The sequence below is a fragment of the Harpia harpyja genome, chromosome 20, assembly GCF_026419915.1.
Source record: "Harpia harpyja isolate bHarHar1 chromosome 20, bHarHar1 primary haplotype, whole genome shotgun sequence".
NCBI lineage: Eukaryota > Metazoa > Chordata > Aves > Accipitriformes > Accipitridae > Harpia > Harpia harpyja.
In genome coordinates, this window is record NC_068959.1 from 3,117,101 (window position 1) to 3,135,261 (window position 18,161).

Sequence of the window (18,161 nt, forward strand, 5' to 3'; positions counted from 1 at the left end):
AATTTTACCACCACATATAGAAATATCAATACTGCAGTGAGAGATGGAGCGTACGGGAAAGCAGGGAGCTAAGGTGCTTTTGCATCCACAGCCACACACAACCAGCACAATAGCAAAATGATTGTGTATATATAAAAATCAAATCCTAGCAGTAATAGAGTACTTTGAAAGAATAAGTAGCTGTTGAGAGCCAGATAACTGGCTCAAGCAGGGAGACACTGTGTACGTGAAATACATTTTGCAAAGCTGAGGGAGAGATAGGAAGGACAGAGCAGGATGAGTTATTTGAGGCAAAATCTTCACAAGCGCTAGATAAGGAGCTGTGCTTATGATCTATTCCTGCCCATGCCGCCACATGCCCTTTCCCGTGTTCCCCACGACCACGGACAAATCCGTAAAGACTTCAGTTTTCTCCCACATCCTACAGGTAAGCATCCAGGGGCAAAATCCTGTACAGCCAGTACTGAAAGTGTTTTGAGCAGGTGGGTTTCTGCCATGTTTTCCTGGCTCAAGCGTTACTGCATCTACACTACATGCAGATACACATGCAAGCTCCTGATGCCTGGCACGCTGTGCACTGGCTCCTGCACCCACAGGATTTGGGGTCTCTCGGTTTAACTGAATGGAAGAGCACAGACAGTCATGAAACGATAGCTTTTTTTCTGTCTGGATCTCCTATTCATAATCAAAAAGCAAGCGTGCATACCCATATTCTTCTTTCATGACTCTGGATCACATGTACACACATCTGCTTTTCCTTCAGACTAAACCAAAACCTTCAGGGGTGAGTAAGATCTGTTGAAATAATGAAATACCAAACTGAAAAGATTTTGCAGATGTCAGCTGTAGAGTATTGCCCCAGTACTACGGTATTAACAAAGCCTCCCTCTATTTTAAAAAGTTGCTACAAAATACCAGGGTAACAGTTACCTCAGGCTGTTGAAATGTTTTCTATTTGTTTTTAAGGAAGGTAAGTGCAGACCTTGCAATCTCATCTCTCACTCAATGTAAAGCACTGCCTTCCCCAGAGAGAGCTGTAAGAAGCTGTTTCACAGAGTTCTGTATCACAACGAGGTACAGAGGAAAGTCATTTGAGGCTGGTCCGTACCACAGAAACATCTATCAAAAATAATTCAGCACAGCTAAACAGAGAAGTCATACTGACTTTGACAGTGGAGTTCTCCTCTAAAGATACTCCACCTCCAGCATATTTGGTGTTATTCATTAAATACAGGGAGGGTTGCTGGAAGGGCACACAATGACGTCTAACAGACAGGAGGGTGCTGGTCCTGGAGGTACCAGCCGAGATGCTGAATTTTGTCACTTTTTCTTTAAGCTTGCCCTTGCTCCAGCAGAGGCTCTGTAATGCAAACACCACAAAGGTTGTCTCCTAAACCTGGCTCAAGCAATAACACAAACCAGGCGCTTAATAATTATTCATTGCACACAACCGCATCCTTCTGTATGTTCTGCGTGATCTCTCCAGCCGTCAACAAAACGGGAGACCAAGCAGCTAAAGGCCAAATTTGCAAGCACAGCCAGGCACACAACTGCTGCCGCCGGAGGGGCGAGACACGGCAGCGAGCAGCACGGGCTGGGGGGAGCAAAGGCAGCTCCGCGGGCAGGTCTGGCCCACAGCCACGCTGCAGGGTGCTGGGAAGGAGGCTGTGTCTTCCAGGGGACTTTGGGGCAGAAGGACAGGTTTCCCATGCAGAAGCGAGGCTGGTAATACCCTGCGGACCGGAGCGCACAGCAATCTTTCAGCATTGAAGGGACGCCAACATCTGCCATGGCATGCCGATGCTAAAATGCCCTGGGCTTCCCCTTAGATTTGCTCCGGCGAGCGCACCTACGGATGTCAAGCTTTTTTCTTTTGCAATAGCTGGAGTTCTTCAACAGGAAAACCACCTGCTCCGAATATGCATATAGGAAAAACAGTGGAAAAGCACCGATAAGCACCAGCAGCTGCCCAGTAAATAACTTTTGCAGAGAGCAAATCCATCTCCTAGGCTCCTGGCCTCCTGCAGTCACTGCCTCACCTCCATGAAGGAGTAACTCAATCAAGATTTAGATCAGTAAGACAGACTAGACCTGGGGCTTTTTTCTTTCAAAGTATTTGGTTCTCTTTTGTTCCTCTCAATCCTCCCTCTCACCCTTTCTAATTGCCACAGGAGAGAAATTGTATCTCCCTGACCCTCCTGCACCTCCTGTCAGGGTTCCCTTCCCAGCAGCAGGCAGGCTCCCCAGCAGCCTTTTCATTCCGCTGCTGCTCCTCTTTCACAAGTGATCCCATTCAACTTTCCTTTAGGCAATAAATTTACTTCCAGAGAAGACAGCCTTAAAGCTCCTTCTTACGAGACTTGAAGAATCGCTTTCTCTGCCCATCCGCACGTGATGCAATGCTGCAGTGCAAGCACAGCAGGAACCAGCACTTTTGACGGGTCAGGCTCCGCAGCAGATGAAGTGGAACGGACCCCGCAGCAGAGACCTCTCTGCTCCAGGCTGGGCCAGACCCAACCTCCGCCAGTCCCAACACCCTCCAGCATCACCGACAGGCACAACACAAGGCCAGAAATAAACAGCCTCATTTTTTCCATTTTAATTAGATTCCCAAAGACCTAATGTCTCCATATAATTTTACATTTAATGTCTGACATGTCAGGGATGCTTCAGTCTGGAACTATGCCAGGGGAAGGAGCTCTGCTGGGTGAAGGACCAGAGGAGCACAGCAGATGATTGCCCTCTCATGGCCCTCCAAGCACAGAGGTCCCCACAGGGCAAGGAACCTCTCCGGCCTCCGACGGGCAAACCGCGGTCCTGCCACATGCATTCCCTTCTGCACTTCCATCAGTGGGGGACAACAGTCTTAGTGAGAGCCTGCCCAGCCCCTCCCATCCCAATAACTTAAATAAGAGAGACAGATCCTGCAGATATTGCAAGGGATGCTGCCGAGGACTATTCAAACCCCACACGACAATGTCAGGCAAGTCCTGACCCAAGTATCGCAGTGGTCCCCAACCCATCAATAATTGTAGCAGCTTGCTGTACCTGCCTTTATCTGTCACTGACCCACAAAGCATCATCTGCTGAACCTGGGCAGAAAGCCGCCGCCTGCCAGAGCGAAGTATATCGCTGGTACACACGCACACAGTTTCTTTAACAGCTTTATTTTAAAGATACCAAAATACTTCAACCACCCCACGCAGTGTTTCTAAGTTTACTTAGTGTTATCCCCATTTCACACATGAGAAAGAGAAAGGTTACTTGCTGTGATTAAGATAATACAGTGGCTTTTAGGGTAAAAACCCAATATCAATAAAATTCAATATAAAATGCTGAAATCCATCCAAGAACATGTATAAAGTCAACATAAAGATACAAGACATTTTTGTTATTTTCAAAATTGTGTGAATAAGAGTTAAGTTATTTCTGAATCTGAGACATTCGGCTATGGGTATTAGGCTCATAACAGTCAAGATACATCTTAGGGCCTCCAAACCCATTAAGACCAAACGATAGGGTTTACTTATTGGTTATAGTCTGACTTGCCAAAGTAAAGCAACTTATCGATGAAATAACTAACACAAATCCAGTAAATCCATACATTCAGCACAAGTAGTGCTAACGCAGGACAAAGTGTTGGAGCACCAGCATCCTCGAGGAGCCAGCATCTCCTTGCTGCTGTTTCCAAAGTAGTGCCTGTTTTTACACTTACAACTTGTATTAGATCAATTGATATTACTTTCCTTTTAAACCTGCCTCACTGAAATCATGACAAAGGCACAAAATAGCAACTGAATGAGGTTTGCACACAGAGAAAGTAAAGCGTACCAAATCACTCAGACTAATATAGCTCCAGGAATCAATAGGAGTATTTTTAACCACTCTCATAAATTTCTTCTTTGCTTCTGCTACTGGAAGTACCAGAATAGATGGAGCCTCTCAGGCACGAACAGTCTAATTCACGGTATTTTTGTTTGCTCCCGCAAAAGCTTTAGAAAGACATGGCATGCCAGGGACGGGGTCACAGCTCCCAGCCTTCAGTGTATCGGTCACTTTGCTGTGCTCCTAATCTTAAAATACAAACAACAGCAAGAAATGGTAACAGAAGCTCCTTTCTGTACATTTTCCTCCTCCAGGAGATACACTAAAAACATACTATAGATTAGTCCCACCTAGGGTGAAGAGCTTTCTTCACACCATGTAAAAAAAAAAAAACCCTTCCTTTTTTAGACTAGTAATTACACAATTACACAAATAATTGTGGGACTGTAACTCTCACTAATACCAGCCTCTCCCTCAGAGGCTTACATCTTTCTTGCAAACTAAATGACCCCAATTACAGGGGAAAATACTAAAAGCTACACTCCAGTTTTGGAGGATATTCTGCTACTTAGGTTTCTTGCCTTTTTTCTTAATACAGGCACACAATTTTAATTATTTGGAGCTCATCAGAGTCCATAGGTTGGATCAGCAACGGTAACAGACTGCCACTGGCAGGCAGTGACAAGCTAAACCCTGAGACCTAAAGGATTTGCTACCACTCTGTAAGGAAAAAGGCACGTCATGACTATTGGATTACATAAGATTGACATTTGTGACAGTATTATCAAGTCAAATATTATGACAATTAGTTTCAAGTTGATTTTATCTCAGAAATCGTACCAGCTCTGTTGATGTTCGCACTCCAGTGAACCACTTTTTCATGTGTTTTTTCCTATTAGAGGATGCAGAAGAAGAAAATCTTAGGGGAAAAAATACCCAAGAGCACGACTGAAGAAGTGATCATTACTTTTTAACTTCTTCTATTAGAATTAATTCCTATTAAATCCTGAATGAGGTCTCGGGACACGAAACAAGTACAGAATTGCAGCTAAAACACTTGCAGCTCTGTGCCAGCTGGCAGCACGGGCCAGCCTGGCTACACGCACCACATCTGCAGGCAAAGAGCTGGGATTTGCGAATACAACATCACCCCCTGACAAACCTATTCTGGTCTGAATATCTGCTCTGTTAATTTTTATTTCTAACAGCCTAACTCTCACATAAGAACTAACTCGGGGTGAAATAATACCCCAGACAGCTAATGCAGAGATTGTGCTACATGCTGCCCGCTCAGCTGCAGCCCCCACGCTGGCATCCACACACAGAGCAGCCCTGTTTTGTGTGACAGCAAGAAGTCAGCAGCACTTATTGCTCCTTATGGCACACGTCACCCACAGATAGACATGAACCCTGGCCCCATGCTCCAGAGGATGGTATGAACTTATCGCTTGACCCTAGAGGACACTCACAGCAGGGTGACCCTGTCCATGCCACCAGCAAAAAAAAAAAAAAAAAAAAAATCCAAACTATCAAGTCTAAATTCTAAAACAAAGTAGAAATATGACAGTTTCAGGCTCCACTAATGTCCCACCATTACAGCGTACCCCCAAAGCTTTTGCTGCTAGATCACAGTCTTATCTGAAGTCCTACAGTCAGTCAGCATCACATTAAACACTCTCCACCAAAGTTATCTTTATTTTTTCATCCAAAAAGGGAAGATAAAAAAAAAAAACCAGACAGACAGACAAGGGAGATAAGAAAGGGAGACCCGAAAGGCATTTTTATCATAATAGCTGGCAAACACACATAATTAGATTTTGATAACAAGTAAAAAGATTGTGTTTACAGTAACTTTAAAATCAGCAAATTCTACTTAAGAATAAAGGGAGTGAATCCAGTATCTGATGATTGGCATTAACGTTCTAGACCTGATGAACAGCTCCAGTGCTCAACAGCTTCCCGGATTTCCTTCTATCTCAGCTGGCCTAATAAAAGATATTACTTCTCCCTACAAACCTTGACTTTCATATTCTAGTGCCTGATAAATAACCAGCACAGAAAACACAGATTTTTATCTGAATTTAAAAAGGGAAGTTTGTGTGTTCTCTCTAAGGACTAACTGAATCTTGTGAAGTGAAACCCAACCCTTTGGCTTTAGAGAACTTCCTCAGTAGCTCATGGGTATATTCCTGAAAACCTCAGATCTTCTTTTTGCCATACAGCATGCCTGAAGGGAAATGGTGGTGGCACCAGCAATCTTTCCAGTAATTAAAAAGAAATACTAGCATAGGTGGTATTTGTGGAAAATAACACATTTATTTTTCCAGCAGCATGCATAGCACCAAATGGTGAGGAATTTGTTTCACTATGGATCTAGACAATGCTTAGCTTCATCTCTGTTCATGAAGCAGCAAAATCTGAACTCATCCCTTCTCACTAGATATTAAAAAAACCAAAAAACCAACTTTGTTGTATTTAAGTCAGCACAAGACCCAGTTTTAATAACTTAGTTCTATTTGTCCATCTTATTCTTGCTTATATGGACTTGAGCTATAAGTAAAGCTACAGGGTGCCTCTTTACATGTTGCAGATGGGATCTTGCAAGGGTGAGCTAAAAATGTCTAGTCTGGGGTTGGTTGTTTGCTTGTTTTTTCAATTGCAAACTCAACTGAGCAGTTCTGACGAACTACCTTTAACTACTTAGTGACCTAAAGCCCTTGGAGTGACACGCAGTCCCTTCCCCTCACCCCAGCAGTGACGAGCCAGCGTGGGTCAGCAGGGCTTCAGGAGAGATCTCGGAGCCCTTCCCAAAAGAGGAGATTTGCAGACAAAAGCTTCTGTGTCCAAAGCTGCAGAGGAGAATATTAAGCTAGCAAAGGAGCGTTTGTTTGTGCTAAGAAAAAGATTTAATGTCTAAATTAAATAAGTGCACTATGCTTAGCTCCCACTGACAGAGTGGCTGGATATTAATGGCTCTCCCGCTTAGAGCTGCCTCTCTCCGGAGAGCACCATTAACATCAGCCGCTTGCTGATCAGCACATCAGCAAAGGGGACACGCACGCACGGAGCCACGCTCCCCCCTCCGCTCTCTCCTCCCTGCTTCCAGTTAGCTTCTTGAAAGGAATTGTATTGCTGTTTTGACAGAAATCCTGTTGTCCCATGGGGATACACTGAAAGAATGAACAGGTTTGGTTTAAGGAAGGTCTGAAAATTATTGCTACAAAACCGGGAAAGTAAAATGGAAACTCCATCATTAGAGTACTGAGTCAATATTAGTTTCCCCACGCAAAGGATAATAAGTTGGGTACTTTTAATGATTTTCTTCGTGTTCCCATTGTTAAGTGAATACTATAAAATGTGTTTCGGTTATGTCATTCCCACTATTAATTGCTGTGGAAAATAATCCCTCAGGTCGCCCAAATAGAGAAAAACATGGAAAAAGTCCGTGTTTCTCACAGGCATTCAGCAAGGCCAGCAGCACCGTTCTCACGACGAGACCAGTCTCTCACCCTTCAGCGAACAAACATCACCTTGTGAAATAATCACATTAGAGCTTCTGCCTGATGGAAAGGCAGAGGGGTGAAAGACAAGACAGAGGGCTGTAATTATCATTTCTGTTTTAAAATACTAAAGGGTGCTCAGTTAAAGATGTCTGAAAGATGATGGGGTCATCTAATCAGAGGGAATACAGCTCAGCTATAATAAACAAGCCCTGATGAACATGCTTCCTTTGAAGAAAGAATTGCAATGCCTGATCACCAGAACAAATCCTTGCTGATCTGTGTATGTTATTTATATTGGGTGAACAGTAAAAGGTGGTAAAGAGTCATTTTCAGCATTGTCTCACATACAAACAGAAATCTTTTTGAAGTTCACTCAAAGCCTGATTACTTCACCAGCATCTCCACACTTCCCAGAGATGCATTAGGACATTCCAGCGATAATTGCAAACTCTGAGACTTAATGAAAATGCTCACTTAGCAATGCCTCTAATCCAGCTGACCTGCTTTGAATATATTTAGAGGTGTCATCCAAATGTGAATCTCCAAATGCAGGAAGCATTTGTTATATTTCCAAAAGGAAAAAAAGAGAGAGCTTTCTGCTGTCTCTGCTCCTTTACTGCTACCTCCATGTGAGATTTCCCCCGAATTAAGATGCCTCATAATACTGAGGAGCAGTCAGGTCTTCCAGGATAATTTAATGTACTTACAAGGGCTTTGACTTATTCCCCATGCTGTGCCTTACAGTAAGGAGTTGCTCCTTACTGGTTCTGAGACCAAGAGACCACTGTAAGCTGTGACAGTCCTATATCCAGTCCACGTTCCGCAGCCCAGGCTGGCCAGTTCACCGTCACAATGGCAAAATCACCTTGTTTTTCCAGGAATGGCATAAGCCTTCTAACTTTTCCGTGACTCTCCAACTCCCAGCATCAGGAATCCAGCACGCTGGTCCAGCCCCCTGAGCAGCATGCAGCAGAGCAGAGAGGCTATGAGCTCTCCTGACAGACCCACGCACAGGCTCATCCATTAATCTAATTCAGTTATTGGCTGCTGCTGAGGGTCACTGTTCAAAATGTTATTATGTAGTTAGGAGAATACAGTTCTTCATTTATTAGGGTTTTCTATGGGTCATATAGTTATTTCATTGTTGAACAGTGTTGAGACATAGCCCAGATCCCGACTCCTGCACGCTCAGCAAGTCCCATCAGCATCTTGGGGTACAGAAACGGTCACCTCGCATGCTCAGCGGTACGTCTGCTTTAATTGCAACAACCCTCTGTTTTCACGAACTGTTGTTTTTCCGTACAAATGTCTCTGGCAATGGATCATCCCTCATTGACACAGGTGCCAACAGAGTTGGACGTGTTGATAACAGCTGAGAAGCTGCATAGGGCTGCTTCCAATTTCTGGCTTCACTGACTCTATTCCCAGGGAATAAGGTTTGCCACAACGTTGATTCTGCTAAAAGCGGTTGATGAACTTCTGTATTTAATGGGCAATAAGAGTTAAAACCTAAATCTGACTATTATATAATTGAAGGAAAACTAATAATTTTTGAAAAATAAGTATGGGTAAAGAAGAAAGAATACAGGAAACATAGAAAGGATAATAAAAAAAATCTAAAGTAACTGAGAGAAAAGTTATTCTTTAAAACATTAAAATATGAAAAGAAAAAAATTGTATTATAGGCAATTCACATCATAGAACTTCAATGGGAGAAGCAAAACAAATAGAAGGGGCATTGCATGCCATTGTCACCTGCTTTGCAGTTGCAATGAGAAACTAAATTGAAATCTTGTAAGAAGTGACATTTTGAAAAACTTCCAATTCTGCAGATGGAAAACACGGCACTTTTTTTCTTGTACTTTTTATTTTCCAAGCAAGAGCATAACTGTATGCTATTATCTGCTGACTGCACAAGGTGGATTTCAGCTGTGGCCTTTCCACCAACTACCACGCACAACAAACCACAGGAACAGACACTCACTGATAACTTCGACAGAGCTGGACCAATGTGCTGAACAAATTTAAAAGCCAGAATCCAACTTATGCCTTTGGAAGGAACAGGCTTTAGGTCTTACAGGTCCAGAATCACTTTTCACACGTGCTAACTTCATTCTAGTAAAACATGTTACTAGATGAGTTTCTTAATGTGTCCAATAGTTTTAAACAATTAGAAAAAGCATTTGGGCCGACATTCAGCCCTACTGAATGTCAAATCTTTAGGGCCACTTTAGCAGACAGAAGGCACATTTTAACCTCGTCAAACCTGAAAGAGTAAAAGGAATGACAAAGACATACCACCTGCAAGGGAAAGGCAAGGATGGAAAGAAGGAAGAGATGGGGACATGCTATGAGGACCACTCTCATGCTACTTTATAAACACACACAATGCCCACGCTTCTGTTACATGCAAAACAACAAACTTCTCTAATATTCTTCAAAAGATCTCATCAAACACAACAAACAAGCAGCATAGCATGGATAAATAACTACTGCCTCGTGACAAACAAGGAAATATTTATGGAAGGCTATTAAACTTGGATTACTTATCTCAGACACTGGAGCAGTTGCACAGTCGCCCATCAGCTCTGCTGACTAAATACATATTTATAAACGCTTTAGCTGTTTTATTTACCCAATGGACCAAAATGGCTTATTCATTCTGTTCTGGTTTTATTTTGGTCTATCAAGTACAGTAAATGTGCAGTTAGGTGCATAATAAAAACTCCTTTAGAAAAGTAATTACATTACCTTACACACAGTAGATTTTTCTTTCCCAAACAACAACTGGACCATTTCACAGGCTCATAAGTTCTTATTAAAAAATATACTGACACACACTAATTACTGAGCTGAAATCTTGCTTGGCAATGTAAAGTCCAAAGGAAACATTTAGAAACAAAGCAGAGCCCCCCAGAAAACCACTAATTTAAGCAGAGGGTTTGCTATGGCAGCAGCCAGGGACGTGGCCGTGGCACCAACCACCTGAACGGTTCATTCTCCACATCCGACGGGGTTTGGTGAGAATTGGATGTGGTAGAAGAAGATAACGGACCCACAGGTAAGTATTGCAAGGACCACCGATGCTTGCCTCAGCCACTGCCCTGGAAAAGTGAGGCATCTCCAGGAGAAGACAGCAGAGCACCATCAGAGCCTGCCCCACCATAAACCACAACGCTCCAGCTGGGCTAATCCAGGCTGACAGCTCAACACATTGCATCTGCCACAGGTAGAGGCCATGGCCACCTGGTCTTATTTTATCTTGTATCTGGGCAGTGAGTTGAAGCTCTGAAAATATTAACCTAATTGCTCTGCCTTATGGTTAAAGTTCAGTTCAGGAAGAAATGGCATGTCGAAACGTAGTAAGTCTGCAATTGAAAATATACCATACTCTTACACATTAACTAGACTAGCAGCATGTTCAAAAATCATGACTCAAAAACCTGATTGAGCCCATAAGTGATCCTGGACTTCAGGTTTCCTGGCTCAAAGTCTGAGTTACTTATTTTGCTAATTTCTGAGATATGCGGGATAAACTGACTTGTTGGAGATTATTTGCATATTACATTATACTGTCATTATCAGAAACATCTGCTGCCAGTTTTTTATTCAGCCCTTATAAAGAAGTTTATTTTACAGCTGGTCTGAAAACTCAGGGTTTCCAATGCATTTGCACCTTTCAATAATATGTGCAAGCAGCATATACCCTCTCCGTATGAGAGAGGCTTCCACATCATGCAATGCTCTGCGTAACAACAGTATTTCAGCAGAATTATGTGGCCGGACAGAAAAGTAGTATTTCATACAAATAGCAATGCATCACATGGAACAATGGCCAACACTACTTCAAATCTCACTTTGAATTTCAACCTGGCTGCTGCTAAGGATGCTTAAGTCAACAAAAGCCCATCCGTCTGAAAAATCTCACCTTCTCTTATGCTTAAAGACAGGTTGTCTTAAAAGACCAGTGCAAACCAGTCCTGCTTTACTGCTCTGGGTCAGCTGGAGATAAGGTGGGGAGGTGAAGATGCAGTCAAGACAACAAGGTTTGTAGGACAAAGCGGTATCTTCCAAAAGATTGCCCGGTTTAGCTGGAAAAAGAGAAGCTTACGGAGTCAAGGGATGTTAGCGAAGGGAAAAATGTTGAAGTGGTTCTCTCTCGGGGAAAGACAGGTAATTTACAGGCTGTGGAGCACAGAGAGATTAGAGGGAGAAGTGAAAAACAGAGGGAGAGACTGCCCTGTGGAATAAGCCTAATCTCTCCATGCAGTCTTCATCAAAATTTGGCATTCAAGCTGGTGAGGAGGCCATCCATCTCAGGCAGGAGCCGGCAGCAGGCAGCACCACCAGCACACCACCACGGCCCGTTGGTACTGATCTCCTCTCTGAAAGCATGGAGGATGCCCTTGACATGTCACGCTGGGGGACACGGGCAGGAGGCAGACACTGCCACAAGTGCCCGAGAGGTGCAGCGCTTGGTACGTACCAGAAAAAAAACCATCTCCTTTAACTCCAGGACATATGATCATCTATCTTCCAAAGTTTCCAAATAACGTGAACTGATGAGCAGGAGGAATTTACCTTCTAGGTTGGATACTACATGCTTCCTGCTGCCTCCGTCAACATGGCTGTATCTTTTTTTGCATGCTTTTGACTTAAAATTCTTGCATAGCCTGAAGCCAAAAGTCTGTTCAGTAAAGTCTGCCTCGCTGTTAACTGTTCCGAGAAGCTGGGTTGATAAAGTTGGCTTTATGGTGTGTATTTTGGTCACAAGCTTTAAGTCAGCAATTCATGCGTGATGTAATTGGTTGTGAAAAACCCCAAACACCAAGTGATTCAAATTTCCTAGACACAAGTAGTTCAAGGAGCCTTCTGGACCATGCCAGCAGATGAGGGCATTGTATTGCTGCAGATCAGTGCAGGGTTTCATGCCCCATATTATCTGCCATAAACGAGCACCACTGAGGGACAACTCCAGCATCTTCCACTATCCTGCAGTGGAGCTAACTGCAGTTTGAGATTTCTACATGTCTGGTTTTAGGATCTGATACTGCTGTGCAATATCTACTCATGGATACTAAATACAAGGCATACAGGCAATGGCAGCACCCTGGTTTTGGGTGGGGGGCAGGCTTTTTTTTTTTTTCTTTTTTAGTAACTTCCTTTTGTGTGCCAAGAGATCATAAATTTGACTGATCTCCAGCCGTTCCCCACATGCTCAAATTAGGAACTGGGACTTCTTTAAAGGTGGGGCATGGCCAAGCAGGACTGCAGTGCGCAGCATGGTGTGGCAGCCAACCCCAGCAGCACAGAAGCCAGCAGCACCAAGTGGCTTTTTCAGCTGCCAAATCAGCACAGTTCATTCTGCTTTCAGATGGAAGAAGAGCAATGCCTTCAAGCACATCCAGCCTCAGCACTCCCCATTGGGGATAACTATTTATGAAGTATGGTAGTATGGAATATGTATATGTATTATTTTGCATCTCCCTGTAAATCCTCACGAAGTCTCATGGTTTCCTGGCTTATCTCCATCTTCTCCCTCTCCCCACCCAGGGAACTGAAGTCTGGCCACTTCCTAAGCTTGCTTACAAGCTCCTTCCTCAGAGCTGCTGCTGGTAACAGCTGCCTGGTTTCCTGCTGCTCAAGAAGTTTTTGCTTCAACTCCTTCGGGTGCATCAATCTGCTGCTCTAGCAAAGCCACATACTATTATATTTACTTACTAAACATTCATGCCCATTCTGCCATGAACAGAATTCGTTCCTCCTCCTGCCCCAAAGTACTTAACTACAGAAACTGATATATCAATTTACAAGATCCTTAAGTCTGCAAAACCCTTCTGCTGCCAGCAGCGAGAGAGCTGGGCATGCAATGGGTTTCCTATGTCTGCAGGCAAAGCTGGGCTAAACCACGGCTGCATTCACATTTTCAGAAGTAATCCATCTGAATGAACAGTCATTCGAAAGCCAAACATGACCACTAGGACCAGCACTGTTTGGTTTAGAAAACAGCTCAGAAACTCCCTGGCTGAGCTGCAGCTCGCTGCTCAGTGTTTGCAACTACTCATCCTTGCCCAGAGTCCCATACCCGCGTGTGCGATACCAACAGCTATAGTAAGACTGTCCAGGAGTATTCGTATTACTGTTTACTACTGTTCCTAACACCGGGTAATGAGTTGATTATTTGGGGTTCTTTCCCCTCCCTCTGTTAACTCTTGTCACTTAGAACCACAAAATATGCCAAGTTACAATTAAACACCATTGCTGACAGATACATGGGAGCGAACAATTTTGCCCCTTCCCCCCCTACCCAATTTGGGTTAGCCTGACTAAAATAAAATCCAAGATAAAAAATGCCTCCAGCAGCTCCCTGAAAATATTTTTACCTTCATTATTTCTCCCTAATTCCCTGCCAACACTGCAAAACTAGGCATCCCTACCTTATCATGTATTTGAAGAATAATGTTCACGTGGGATGAGGTACAAAAAATGCTCAGGAACTAGTGTTTCTCAAACTTAGAAAAACAGGAGCTAAACATCAGATTAATATTCTGATCCAGTCAAATATCCTTCCCCAGGTAACAGCTTGCCATTCACTGACAACATATGCCCTGAAAAGCCAGAGATAATAAAAATTTCTATGAAAACAAAGCAGCTGAGATGGACAGAGACATGAACCTTTGTTTGATATAAAGACTGAATAATTGTTAAAATCAGTATAATAAACGTGGAAAATATTCCTACTTGTGATCTACAAAACAGGTATTTTTAATGTAAAACCTACTCTCTGAACTTGAGGCATGTCCTGAAGATACAGCTAGTGTGTTTCTGAACACCCAGCTCTGTACATACACAGCATATACATACAGATATGTATATTTATCATATCATATAACTTGGATGTCACCGAGACAACCAGACAACCAAGATCCTGGGGGTACTGCTGCTTCTAAAGGTCAACGCAGACACCGGTACTGATTTTTGGTGGGTTTTGACCAGGTCATAAGGAACAAAACCAAGTTTCTTGGACTTTAGCAGTAGGAAAACAACAACAGGATGGGAAATTAATAGGTGATTTACTACAAAAGTAATTACAGCTGATCACTTCATTGTGTTTGTAAAGGGTTTGAGGAGAGAGACTTGCCATTTCTGCCAAGTTTTGAGACCCTTTCATCTTCCATGGATAGGTGAAAATTTGAAACATGCAAAAAGAAAGGACAAACTGAACAGACTTTCTAAAGGGCATTACTGTTTTATAACCATGAGTCAGTTTTTCATCTAGGACATAAGAATTGATGTCAAGTGGCAAGTAATTAAATATTTCTTAAGCTGTTGGCTGGATCCTCCACCACTAACTGATGCAGTCCCAGAGATTTTTCAATAAAACTACAGCAACTTGGGAAAGCTCAAGGTGTGCTATATTCTATTGTTCCTCGCTGTGATTAGGAAACACACTGTAACAATGAGGATTGTGTATGCTCAATAAATATATATAAATTCAAACAGGACATCCACAATACAGAGCTTGTGAATACTTTAGAGAGGTTTCAGCCTTTTAATTCAAAGCAGATAGTTAAAGTTCATATCTTTATGGTAGTGTGATGTCATCTGTCTGAATAAATCTGGAGTTGCATCTCATTTAATAAGATTATATGGTCAAACAGAGTGGAAGCAATCTGCTTGAACATTTCTTGGCTGAATGGTTTCAAAAGCATCTTTTGACACTAATTTGTTGAATGGATGATTGCAAGCAACATAAAAACAAATTAAAAGTTTTAAGTGCTTGGGCTAGATCCTCAGCTAGTAAAAAGCAAAGGTGGTCCATTAAGTTCAGCATGGCTTTGCTCATTTGTATCTACTGAAGATCTAGCTCTTTATGCTTAATGTGACTATACATACGCTTGGGCACAGAGTTATACTCAGCAGGCAATTTATTCTAGTACTGAGCATCCTTTAGCCCCACACTGCCAACAGGAGTGGGAACATTTGTCAGCTCCAGAAGTTGCAGAATTAGCTCCTGTGTTCTTGCAACTAAAATAGTTGGGGAAACCACCGGAGGCCCTGTTCTGCTAGACATGGGGAATTTGATGGACATGAATGTATATGGCTTTTACATAAATAAATTGTGTGGCCTAGTTTACAGCAACAGGTAAGTATCACACTTTCATCTACACTCATTACACAGTGAAAATTCACCACTTGTTAAAATTAAGCCCTGCCGCTGTCAAGCCAAATGTTTATAGGTGTGCTTGGTCCAGTGCTTCTTCCAATTTATCACAAACCCTTTAGTCTCCCGATTTTCTTCTGCATGATATTCTCCATCCTTTTCACTAAATGCCTGTCGTGTCCACCTGATCTGCACAAACTGCTCCCTTTCCCAGCTCCCTACTTCTATTTTGCTCTTCCCAATCTGCTCGCCTGCATTATTTCACTGTCCTGGGCTGCTGATGTAAATGTGCAGGTTATTAATGTTTTTGCTCAGTCTCCCTTTCCTGTGCACTAAAGGCAGGTAGTGCATAGGAACCAGCAACAATGCTAACAGCTGAAACCATACATAAACATGAACAGTAAATAATGGGAAAGTATTTAGAAAAATATAGGGAAAGAGAGAAAACTAGATAACTGAAAAAAGGTCTGCCTGCTCTAACTTGCCCCCTGATTTTAAAGAGCCATATAAAGAGATAGTATTCAAATCCTGTGCTTGTTTACCACATGCCAGGTTTTCTTGAGTTTGTGGTTTGGGGTTTTTTTTAAAGCTAGCAACACAAGATGTGGCACCTCACACCATATTCTGTTTTCTGTTACATGAACATATAACATGGATGGAAACTGCAGTGGGTCATATGCGTGTCCCACCAAGAGCAAAATTTCAACTTAATGAGCTTAAACTGAATTTAGGAAAATATTCTTGCAGCTTCTAATCAGCTACCAAAATGAGGTTTTCTGGGTTAAAAGATCATTTTTAGTCAAAAAAGGTAATATTTGAACACCAGTTAGGCAGCCCAGGGACAGCACAGATCTGCAGCCATTTCCATTTAAATTCAGAAGGAAATCAGTCTTCATGCATCACGGTGGAAGATGGCTGCCAGCTGCAGTCAGGGAAGCATCTCCCCTCCGTACCACAGCAATTAAAAGATCATGTAATTATAGTTGATCTAGAGCCCACGGAAGTCAAAGGAAAGCCATTCATCGACTGTAATGGGCTTTGGAGCAGCTTCAAAATTTCTCCAGCATATGTAGTCCTGACACTTTGGAAACCAAAAGCCTCCCAGTTTAACTACACTTATCCACAGCTAAAAAAGGAAGAAAGTGTTTTCACATCTTTCTTTCATCTAATATAAACACAACCCAGCAAAACTGACCATTAACTGTCTATTAAATGCATTATTTGTTGAAGTATGACGAGTTACTATTTACCCATGGACCATTTGACAACAATCAAGGCTTTGCTTCCTTTGAAAGAAAAGTGTCTGCTTTCAATCTAAAGGACTCAAACCTTTTGTCCAAAAAAAAAAAAAATTCTGAGTAGTGTAAGCCAGCATCGCCCCTCCTTTCACCAAAACCTCTTTTTTAATTATCATAGTTCATCCATGAGCATGGTATAATAAAAGCAATTTTGCTGCAGCTCTCACCTTTGTGGTGGTTTCTATTAGATATTTTTAAGTTTCAAAGTTTTTCAGCTTTTCAATAGAAAGCCAAATCTTCCACCAAGGGAAGGGAACAAGCATAACCTCCCACCCTCAAACAGTTTCCAATCATCTAATTTCCTCAGGTACAAACCATTATCCACAAAAATTACCATTTTAGGGAAAAAAGCATTAATCTTAAAATCAGATCATACCATATAAAAAAAAATTATAATAAATCCTTTTGTGTGCATAACAAACATTTTGACCCCCTGGTTTTGTGGTTTTTTTTCTAGCACCGAGTGGTATCTGCTCTGCACACATTTTAATACTGAAGGGGTTTCTGAAGGAGGCTTTTGTTGAATTATTTTATAGGCAGTATTGAGGACTAACTCCAGAGAGGAAGATACTTAATCATTGCTGAAAATCCCCAGGTAGCTCTGCAAATCCACAGGCTTTTGTGACCAAGATGTATTTACCATGTTTGTTAGCATTTTCTTGACTTCTGAGGAGTCTGCAGTTCTTCAGACATACTTGATTATTCACAGATTGCATTGCTGGGCATAAGCCCAATTTATCTATAGACCTTAACTCCCCAACTACTGCCCTCTTCTCCCTACTCTATCCATAGATCTAAGAAGCTTTCTGACAGAGAAGTTCATTATATTGAATTCATTTCTGAAAAAAGGTATGGTTTCACCCCTCCAAATGGAAATCAAGTCTTACCTGTCCTGTGAAGGCAAAAAGAAATCAGCCTAACTGAGCCTGGAAATCTGGTGTCTAGAAGCACTGATCTCAAAATCCTGTTACTGCTCTGAAGTAACATTTTGCAAGCACCCACGTGATCTATAATCTCAGTCATGCTTTCAAAAATTGCTGTATTTAAGTTCATGCAGGTGTTGGTTACTTTCACTGGGAAGTAAACTTTGGAGACCCAAATCATATCTGAAACAAGACTAGGGGTACTTCCACAATATTTTATTCATTAAGTCCATTTTCACAAGACTGGATTCAGTCTCCATGTCTATAATGAATTGCACCACAAACTCTATAGCTAGAGCATGACTGAAATGTCTCCACATCCAGGATGCCACGATGCCCTTCTGCATCTCAAAGCAACCTTGAACCACCCAAGAGCCCTCCTCAGTCTGAGATCAAGGGAAGTCTAAAACAGGATTTCTTCACAAAGAGCGGCGGAAATTTGACCAAA

At 42.3% G+C, this 18,161-nt stretch overlaps 1 protein-coding gene across 2 annotated transcripts in view; it reads right to left on the bottom strand.

Annotated features, from left to right (window-relative positions):
- FSTL4 (follistatin like 4) overlaps positions 1 to 18,161 on the bottom strand; it is a 240,379-nt gene that overhangs the window by 201,265 nt on the left and 20,953 nt on the right. The window lies entirely within an intron of this gene.